The following is an 8,485-nucleotide window of genomic DNA, read 5'->3' as shown; positions in this document are numbered from 1 at the left end:
GGCACTCACTTTGTAGACCAGGCTGGCCTCGAACTCAGAAATCCGCCTGCCTCTGCCTCCCGAGTGCTGGGATTAAAGGCGTGTGCCACCACGCCCGGCTGCAACCAGTGCTCTTAAGCACGTCTCTCTCTGCATCCCCAAGAGAGATCTATTTTGAGATCATAGAACCTCTGAATCTGAGGGTCCAAAGGCAGGGTGACTTGTGAGCCATCTCAGAAGCAAACTTGATCCTGATAGTGGCGGGGAGGGACTAAGGGACAGGGCTTGCAGCTGGGGTAGGCATTGGTAAGTAACTGCTGTGTAGAATGCTGGGGGTGGGACGGGGTGGCAGCGCAGAGTGCATGGCCATGGTCTGGTCCTGTGTCCTCGTGCCTGCCTCTGAAAAGGCATTTCCCCTTCCTGGGCCTCTTGGAAAAGTCCTCAGAAGGTTAAGTGCTTTTGCCAAATGGCAGAGAAAGGACACAAGCCATTAGAGAATTGGGAAAGAAAAGTGACACATTCAGAGCTTAGACACAGTCACAGCAGCAGCATTTAGTCACAGTGGGAGGCCACACAGCTGTCCATCATGAATAACTGTCATTTATGTGAAAGACTACTAAGCAATAAAACGATGTACTGCCATTACAGCAGAGCTGGTCTCTCAAGCAGAGAACCCAGTGTCAATGAATCAGTGCCCTCCCCGGTTTTGTGTGTGCTGAAGACAGAACCCAGGACCTTTGTACACTAGTCTAGTGTTCTACCACTGAGCTGCATACCCAGCCCTTCCAGGGTCTTTTTTTCCCCCTCCTTATTTTGGGGCCTTATTATGTAGCCCTACCTGGCTTAGAACTTATTATATAATCCAATCTGACCTTGGATTCAGAGATCCACCTGCCTTTGCCTCTGCCTCCTCAGTGCCAGGATTAAAGATGGCACCACCACAGTCAACTAACTCCCATCCCATCCCATGTTTTAATGCAACCCCCAGAATTAACAAGTCCTTAGAAGTAAAGGTAGATTAGTCGGTACCAGGGCTTGGGGGAGGAGAATGGGAAATGCCTCCCTCCTTAAGGGTCCTGTGAGTTTGTTCACAGGGTAATGTGACAGATGACCGGTCATCACTGATAAAATACCTAACAATAATCAAGGAAACAGAAAATCTGGGCTCACAGTTTCAGATGTTTCGCTCCATGGTTTGTTGCCTCTGGTTTTTAGACCTGTGGGGAAGAGCCAGGACGCACAGAGTATCTGACGGGGTCTTGACATCTTGAGGGGCATGCCCTGCCAACCTAGTTCTCTGCAATGAGGCCTTCCATCTGGAAAGTTACATCATAGTATTTGCACAAACTGGAGACCAAGCCTTCCACACGTGAACCTTTAGGGAAGTTCCAGATCCAAAGCAGAGAGTGATGTTCTAAAGCTGGATGTGACAGGAGCTAGGAGTACCCCCTTTGACTTGTCTAGGAAATGTGCGACTTTATCCCATTCAGGAACAATGGCTCCCTACGGCAGGGATGGTCTGAAAATGGGTTAGGCACAGCACACTTTCAGGGTTCCCTATGACACATTTAGGTAACTTTGAGCTACATACGGAGCTCAGTTTATAAAGTGCTTGCTTAGCATACAGGAGGGCCTTGGGTTCAATGCTAGCACTCCCTAAGCCCCGGCATGATGGCGCTCTCCTGTAATAGTAGCATTCAAGGGGAACAAAAGGTGATCCGAAGTTCAAGGTCATCCTTAGTTACATACTATGTTCAAAGCCAGCCTGGGCTTAGTAAGACCCTCTCTTATGTAAGCTGAGTAGATGATTTGTATGGATTAGGTCTCAACCCCGCTGTGCTGACTAGTTTAATGGCCACTTGACACAAGCTACATCTTCTGTGAGAAGGGAACCTCACTGAGGAAACGCCTCCATAAGTCAGGCTGTAGGCAAGTCTGTAGAGCATTTTTTAAATTTTTTTTTAATTTAATTGATGTATATGAGTACACTGTAGCTGTCTTCAGACACACCAGAAGAGGGGATGGGATCCCATTACAGATGGTTGTGAGCCACCATGTGGTTGTTGGGAATTGAACTCAGAACCTCTGGAAGAACAATCAGTGCTCTTAATCACTGAGCCAATCTCTCCAGCCCATTGTAGATGGGGCCACTCCTGGGCTGCTAGAGCCATTGTGGACTGAGCTGGCTAGGTTCTGTAAGCAGGCCGAGCAAGCCAGTAAGTAACATTCCTCTTATTTCCTCTGCATCAGCCCCTGCTTCCAAGTTCCTGCCCAGTTTGAGTTCCTGCCTTGGCTTTCTTCAGTGGACTGATTCAGGGTATTTAAGACAAATAAACCCTTTTCTCCCCAAGGTGCTTTTGGTCATGGTTTTTGACCACAGCAATAATCACCCTAACTAAAACACCTGTTAAGAACACAGGAAGAAGGGAGAAAGGATGTTCCTTTAGAGAACCCTGATTAATACAAGGAGGGAAGGAAGTATTTGGTTTACAAGATACATCACAGGGGAAAGCTAAGATAGGATCTGAAGCAGAGATCATGAAGGGATGCTGCTTACTGGCTTGCTCCCAATGTTGGAGTTCATCAAAAGACCCTCACTCACAAAGACCACAGAGACTGCCATCGCTGCAAACTGCAAAAAATCCTGCATGAGGATTTTTTATTATTCTAACATGTTAGGGACTCCCCTCTCAGCACACAGGCCAGAGGAGAGACCCAGAACAAAGAAAGAGCACACTTTTTATACTTTTGTAAGGGGTAGATATGGGCAACAGGGTAGCTGGCTTATTCTCATTGGTGTAGCACCACCAGCTTGCTTTCTTATAGAACCCAGGCTCTGCTGCTCAGAGACTGCACTGCCCACAGTGGGCTGGGATCTCCCACATCAAACAGCAATCAAACTGTCCCCACAGCCCACAGTGATAGAGGCAACTTCTCAACTGAAATTCCCTCTTCTAAGGTATGCCTAGGTTTGTGTCAGATTGACAAAAACTATGACTAGTCCTTAATAAAATGTTCCATAGTTTCATTCTGTGTGCATACACATACATGCTGTGAGCTGAATCGAGGGCCTTGAACACACTAAGCACATTGTACATATATCTCCAACACACACACACCATTTTTTTGAGGGAGTTGGGACTGGACTGTTTTAAAAGTAAATCTCATCAGAAAGATGGGTAAATCCTGAGCAATTTAGTAAGACAGTGTCTCAAAAATAAATAAAGATACGAAAAGAGGAAGGTGGGGTGGTGGGGACAGCTGGCTGGGGGTGGGGGGTGCTGGCTGGGGGACAAGCACCTGTAATGCATCACTTTGGAAGCTGAAGCAGGAGGGCTGGAACGTCAAAGCCAGCCTCTGCCATGAAGTGAGGTTGAGACCGGCCAAAGCTACCTGAGAACCTGTCTTTAAAAGGTTGCTGCTGAAGACACGAGGAATAGCTCAATTGTGGAACATTTGCCTGTGTGCAAGGCTCTAGATTCAATTTGTAGTACCAAGTAAATAGATCCTGGTGGATCATTTCACACACATTCTTGTGAGCATGTCTAACAGGTAAAGCTTTGTTTGTTTATGGTGTTTGAGACAGGTCTACTTAGCCAAGACATCCCTGGAACAGTCCATCTTTCTCCCTCTACTTCCCAGTGCTAGGGCTGCCTCAAAAGATATCCAGCTAGCACGGCTCATACTCGGAGAACGTGCTTAAGAGTCCAGAAACTTAGAATACCCAAGATATAAGATTCAATTTGCTAAACACATGAAACTCAAGAAAAACGAAGACCAAAGTGTGGACACTTTGCCCCTTCTTAGAATTGGGAACAAAACACCCATGGAAGGAGGTACAGAGACACAGTTTGGAGCTGAGACGAAAGGATGGACCATCTAGAGACTGCCATACACGGGGATCCATCCCATAATCAGCCTCCAAACGCTGACACCATTGCATACACTAGCAAGATTTTGCTGAAAGGACCCAGATATAGCTGTCTCTTGTGAGGCTATGCCGGGGCCTAGCAAACACAGAAGTGGATGCTCACAGTCAGCTATTGGATGGATCACAGGGCCCCCAATGGAGGAGCTAGAGAAAGTAACCAAGGAGCTAAAGGGATCTGCAACCCTATAGGTGGAACAACAATATGAACTACCCAGTACCCCCCCCCGCCCCCAGCTCGTGTCTCTAGCTGCATATGTATCAGAAGATGGCCTAGTCGGCCATCAGTGGAAAGAGAGGCCCATTGGTCGTCCAAACTTTATCTGCCTCAGTACAGGAGAACACCAGGGCCAAGAAGTGGGAGTGGGTGGGTGGGGGAGTGGGTGGGGAAGCGGGTGGGGGACTTTTGGGACAGCATTGGAAATGTAAATGAAATAAATACCTAATTAAAAAAAAAACACTGCTTTAGCTAAGATTTTCTTGGTAGCAATTTGGAATAAAATAGTAACATATGTCCTTAAAATTTACTCTCAGTGTTCGTGAAGTTAGAAAATCTGATTTAAAATACTGACAAATCTGACAATAACAGCTTAGGTTAACTTAAAGACAGGAACACTTCATGAAAGTATTGTTGGGAAAAAAAAAAGAGTCCACTATGAGGGGAAACATTTTATTCTCAAAACAAACCAAAAAAAAATTGTTTTTCCTCTTCTTCCTGTTATAAGTAGTTCTGAATGTTAGATATTTTTTCCATAGGGTCAAAGGTACCTAAGTATATGCTTGCGAGTGGAAACATAGGGGACAGAATCAGGTATTGGCGTTTCTCCACGTTCATTTGTGTGTGAATTTTTAATATAAATGCAAGATATAAAGCATTAATACAAGCAAAATGTTTCAGTGAGCACGTCTCAACAGTTCAACTTTATAACAATTATAAATAAACCTGCTAAAATTTTCTGGACAATGCCAGCATTTGGACTTTTTAAAAATAAGTAAATTTCTTATTGACGGGCAACTAAATGGTGTTTGAAGCATTTTTATCACACAGTAAATTCCATCCATTCACTGTACTTTTCTAACTGAGTTGTNCTACATACAAGTACATGTTTTTAATGTTGTCCGTCTTCTGTGCTATTCCTGTAAGTTTGCTATTAAAATACATTAAACTATTAAAAAAAAAAAAAAGAGTAATAGGTGGGGCAGTAGTGGTGCACGCCTTTAGTGCCGAGTACTCGGGAGGCAGAGGCAGGTGAATCTCTGAGTTCGAGGCCAGCCTGGTCTACAGAGTGAGTCCAGAACAGCCAAGGCTACACAGAGAAACCCTGTCTCAAAAAAACCAACCAAACCACAACAAAAATGAGCAATATCTAAAACCGAAACAACTCACATAAGCAACCAAAGTCTAATACTTGTGAAAGAGATATAGATGCCAGAAGAAAGAGTCAGGGAGAGCGGACAGTTGGGAATGGTTGGGTCTGAGAAATAGGAGTTGGAGAGAGAAGGAGCGGGGCTGAGAAACTTTGGGTTTTAAAAGCAGGACTTAACAACAACTGGCTGTCTTACGGGGTCAGAGTTGTTTGGTTGGTACCACCACCAGGGAGGTTGAAATCTGAGAAGCAGTTCAGGCTGTAGCCAGGTTGGTGAATGAGCAGCATGCCCTCAGAGCTGAGGACAGCTGGCAGGGCACCGAGCAGCCTCTCCAGCCCGCCCCAGCTCCCACCTGCTCTGCCTTTCATTTGTGTTGTCTTGCCAAAGTGGCCAGCCAGAGTCAAGATGTCAGCCCATGGCTCCCGGCCTTGGCATTGTCTACTCGGGGAAGCTTCATCCCTGCCAGCCACACCTCTTGTGGCTTCTCGTTCTCTCTCTGGAAGTTTCCAGTGCTCAGCTCCCATAGGTGACAGTCTGCAGCCCTCTCTACAGTTGGAGGGACTAACTCCTCCCAGCAGAGCCCACATGGGAGGCCTGCTGTGTTCTTTTCCGCTCCCCTGCTATGGAAGGCAGGACTTTGTTATCACTACTCAGAGCCTGGCCCTGAACTCAGTCTTGTGACTTGGTAGTTGCTGTGTGACCTTTAACAAGTTCCTTTGCTTTTCTGAGCCACTGCTTACCAGCTTCCAGATGAAGACCACAGCAATACAAAGAGCTGCTGTGAGAATGGCACAGGCAGGTGTGTGGCAGGCATACTTATCACAAACCAAGTGTAGGGTGACGGTAGAGTCCCCCAACCCAAGATAGCCGGGATGCTGAGGACAGATTCTGGACTGAGACTATTCCAGTGAGCACCTGGCAGCCAGTGTTCCCTCCTGACAGCGCTTCTGTGCCCTGGTCTCCTCTTTCCCTCCCGTGGTCAGCTTTCATCCTGGCCTAGGGCCAAAGGGATCAGAACGTCCTGTCTTTGTCTGGAGTCTCAAGCTTAGAAACCTCCTGGGACCAAACTCCCCACTCCAAAGAGGGCAGCCAGTGAACAGTGCTGTGGAGGGGGCAGGGTGAACACGCCCTGAGGAGGGGAGGCAGGCCAGCGCTGAGGGCTGTGTCTGCTCAAGGGGTGCTGACATTTTAACAGGCCCACCAGAGAGTTGGGAAGATCGTTCAGTCTGGAAAATGCACTCCACATAAGCACAAGGACCCAAGTTGGATCCGTAAAAATTGAGGCATGGTAGCACTTCGCCTGCGATACCAGTCCTGCGGAGGCAGAGACAGGTAGATTCCTGGGGTTCTTGGTCTATCCAGTCCTGTATCATCAGCAGGTCTCAGAGCACTAAGATTCTGTCTCAAATAAGGGAGACATTGGGACTAGAGAGGTGGCTCAACAGTTAAAGCATTGGCTGCCCCTGCAGAGAACCTGGGTTCAATTCCCAGGACACAGTCATCTGTAACTCCAGTTCCAGGAGACCTGATGCCCTCTTCCAGCCTCAGAGGGCATGCATATGGTGCACAAACACACTCAGGCAAAACACTCATACACATAAAATAAAAACAAAGAGAGTGGGGCAGTGGTGGTGCACACCTTCAACCCCATACCTGGGGAAGCAGAAGCAAAGGCAGGCAGATCTCTGAGTTCGAGGCCAGCCTGGTCTACAGAGCAAGTGAATACCTGAGACTGACCTCTGGCATTTATGTGTACATGTGTGTGCACATGCACACCCAACACATTGCCCATCAGAGATTCACTGGGTAGTGAGAGAAGAACCAGGAGTCCTCAGCTACACCAACACCCTTAAGACGGCCTGCCTTCCCACACTCATTGTCCATAGGGGTCCCTCAAAGGAAACTAGCAGGAGGCAAAAAAGGGGGGTAGATTCTGGATGGCCCCCAAATACCAATTACCTGCTATATAGAGAACCAAGATCTAGATAGTGTCCTGCAAGACTAGAGTAGAGCAGCTGTCTCCATCTGACAGCAAACTGGCAGGATGGCATTGTGCGTGCGTGGGCGCGCATGTGTGTGTGTGTGTGGGTGGGTGGGTCTGGGTGCTGTGTGCATAAGTCCTGTGGAAAACCTAGGAGACCCATACTGGGTGTCAGGGAGTTATGGCAGCTGGAAATTAGGCTCAATGTGAAACCAAAGTGACTCACCTTTTAGCCATCAAGACAAAGAATCACAAGATTTAAATCACATTGTAGGGCTGAAGAGATGGCTCACTGGTTAAGAACACTGACTGCTCTTCCAGAGGTCCTGAGTTCAATTTCTAGCAAATACATGGTGGCTCACAACTATCTGTAATGGGATCTGATGCCCTCTTCTGGTGTGTCTGAAGACAGTGACAGTTTTCTCATCATATATAGAGAAAGTAAAGAACTAAAATCTTAAAATAAAATAAAATAAATCACATTGTAAAGAGGAAAGCTTTAGTTGGGCTCATGTCTCAGAGTTATACTCCAGGACCACTTAGCCCAATGTTTTGGGTCTGTGGCAGTGCGTACATCATGGTAGCCACGCCTGGTAGAGGAGGCCTGGTCACCTCAGAGTGGCCAGGAGCAAAGAGAAAGAGAAGAAGTAGCTGGGGCCTTAATATCCCCTTCAAGGACAGCACCTCAGTGACACACCTTCCTTCAACTGGGCCCAGCTTCTAAAAGGTTTGGCCACCTCTGCCACCGCGCCCTAGGCTGATGAACAGGCCTCTAGCACAGGCCTTTAGAAACTCTTCAGTTCTAACTCATGAGAGGCCATATTCATAGAGAGTTAGAGCCTAGGAAATGGAAGGCAAAACTCAACTTTCTACTCAACCCAGCTCATTTCCAAGAGTCACCCTGCAAAGGACACCTTGTCAGCCATAAGATGGTAACAGAAGAGAGCCAGCACCATAACGAAAGCCCAGAATCCTCTTCTCTAGGAAATGGCGGAAAGAAATGGAGAGAGAGAGGACTCCAGAGGAAAGAGGGCTATCTGTCCATCCATCTCTGAAGAGCCTCACACAGCAAGGAGAGGAGAGCAGCTCAGAGCCTGAGGTCAAAGCGGGACACTGTCCTTCAGATCCCAAAGAGCATCAGCCTGCTGCCCCAGATGCTCAGGAGGCAGCCCTGGGAGAGAGAGAGAGAGAGAGAGAGAGAGAGAGAGAGAGAGAGAGAGAGAGAGAGA

The sequence above is a fragment of the Mus caroli genome, chromosome 6, assembly GCF_900094665.2.
Source record: "Mus caroli chromosome 6, CAROLI_EIJ_v1.1, whole genome shotgun sequence".
Lineage (NCBI taxonomy): Eukaryota > Metazoa > Chordata > Mammalia > Rodentia > Muridae > Mus > Mus caroli.
This window is presented reverse-complemented; position numbering follows the sequence as displayed.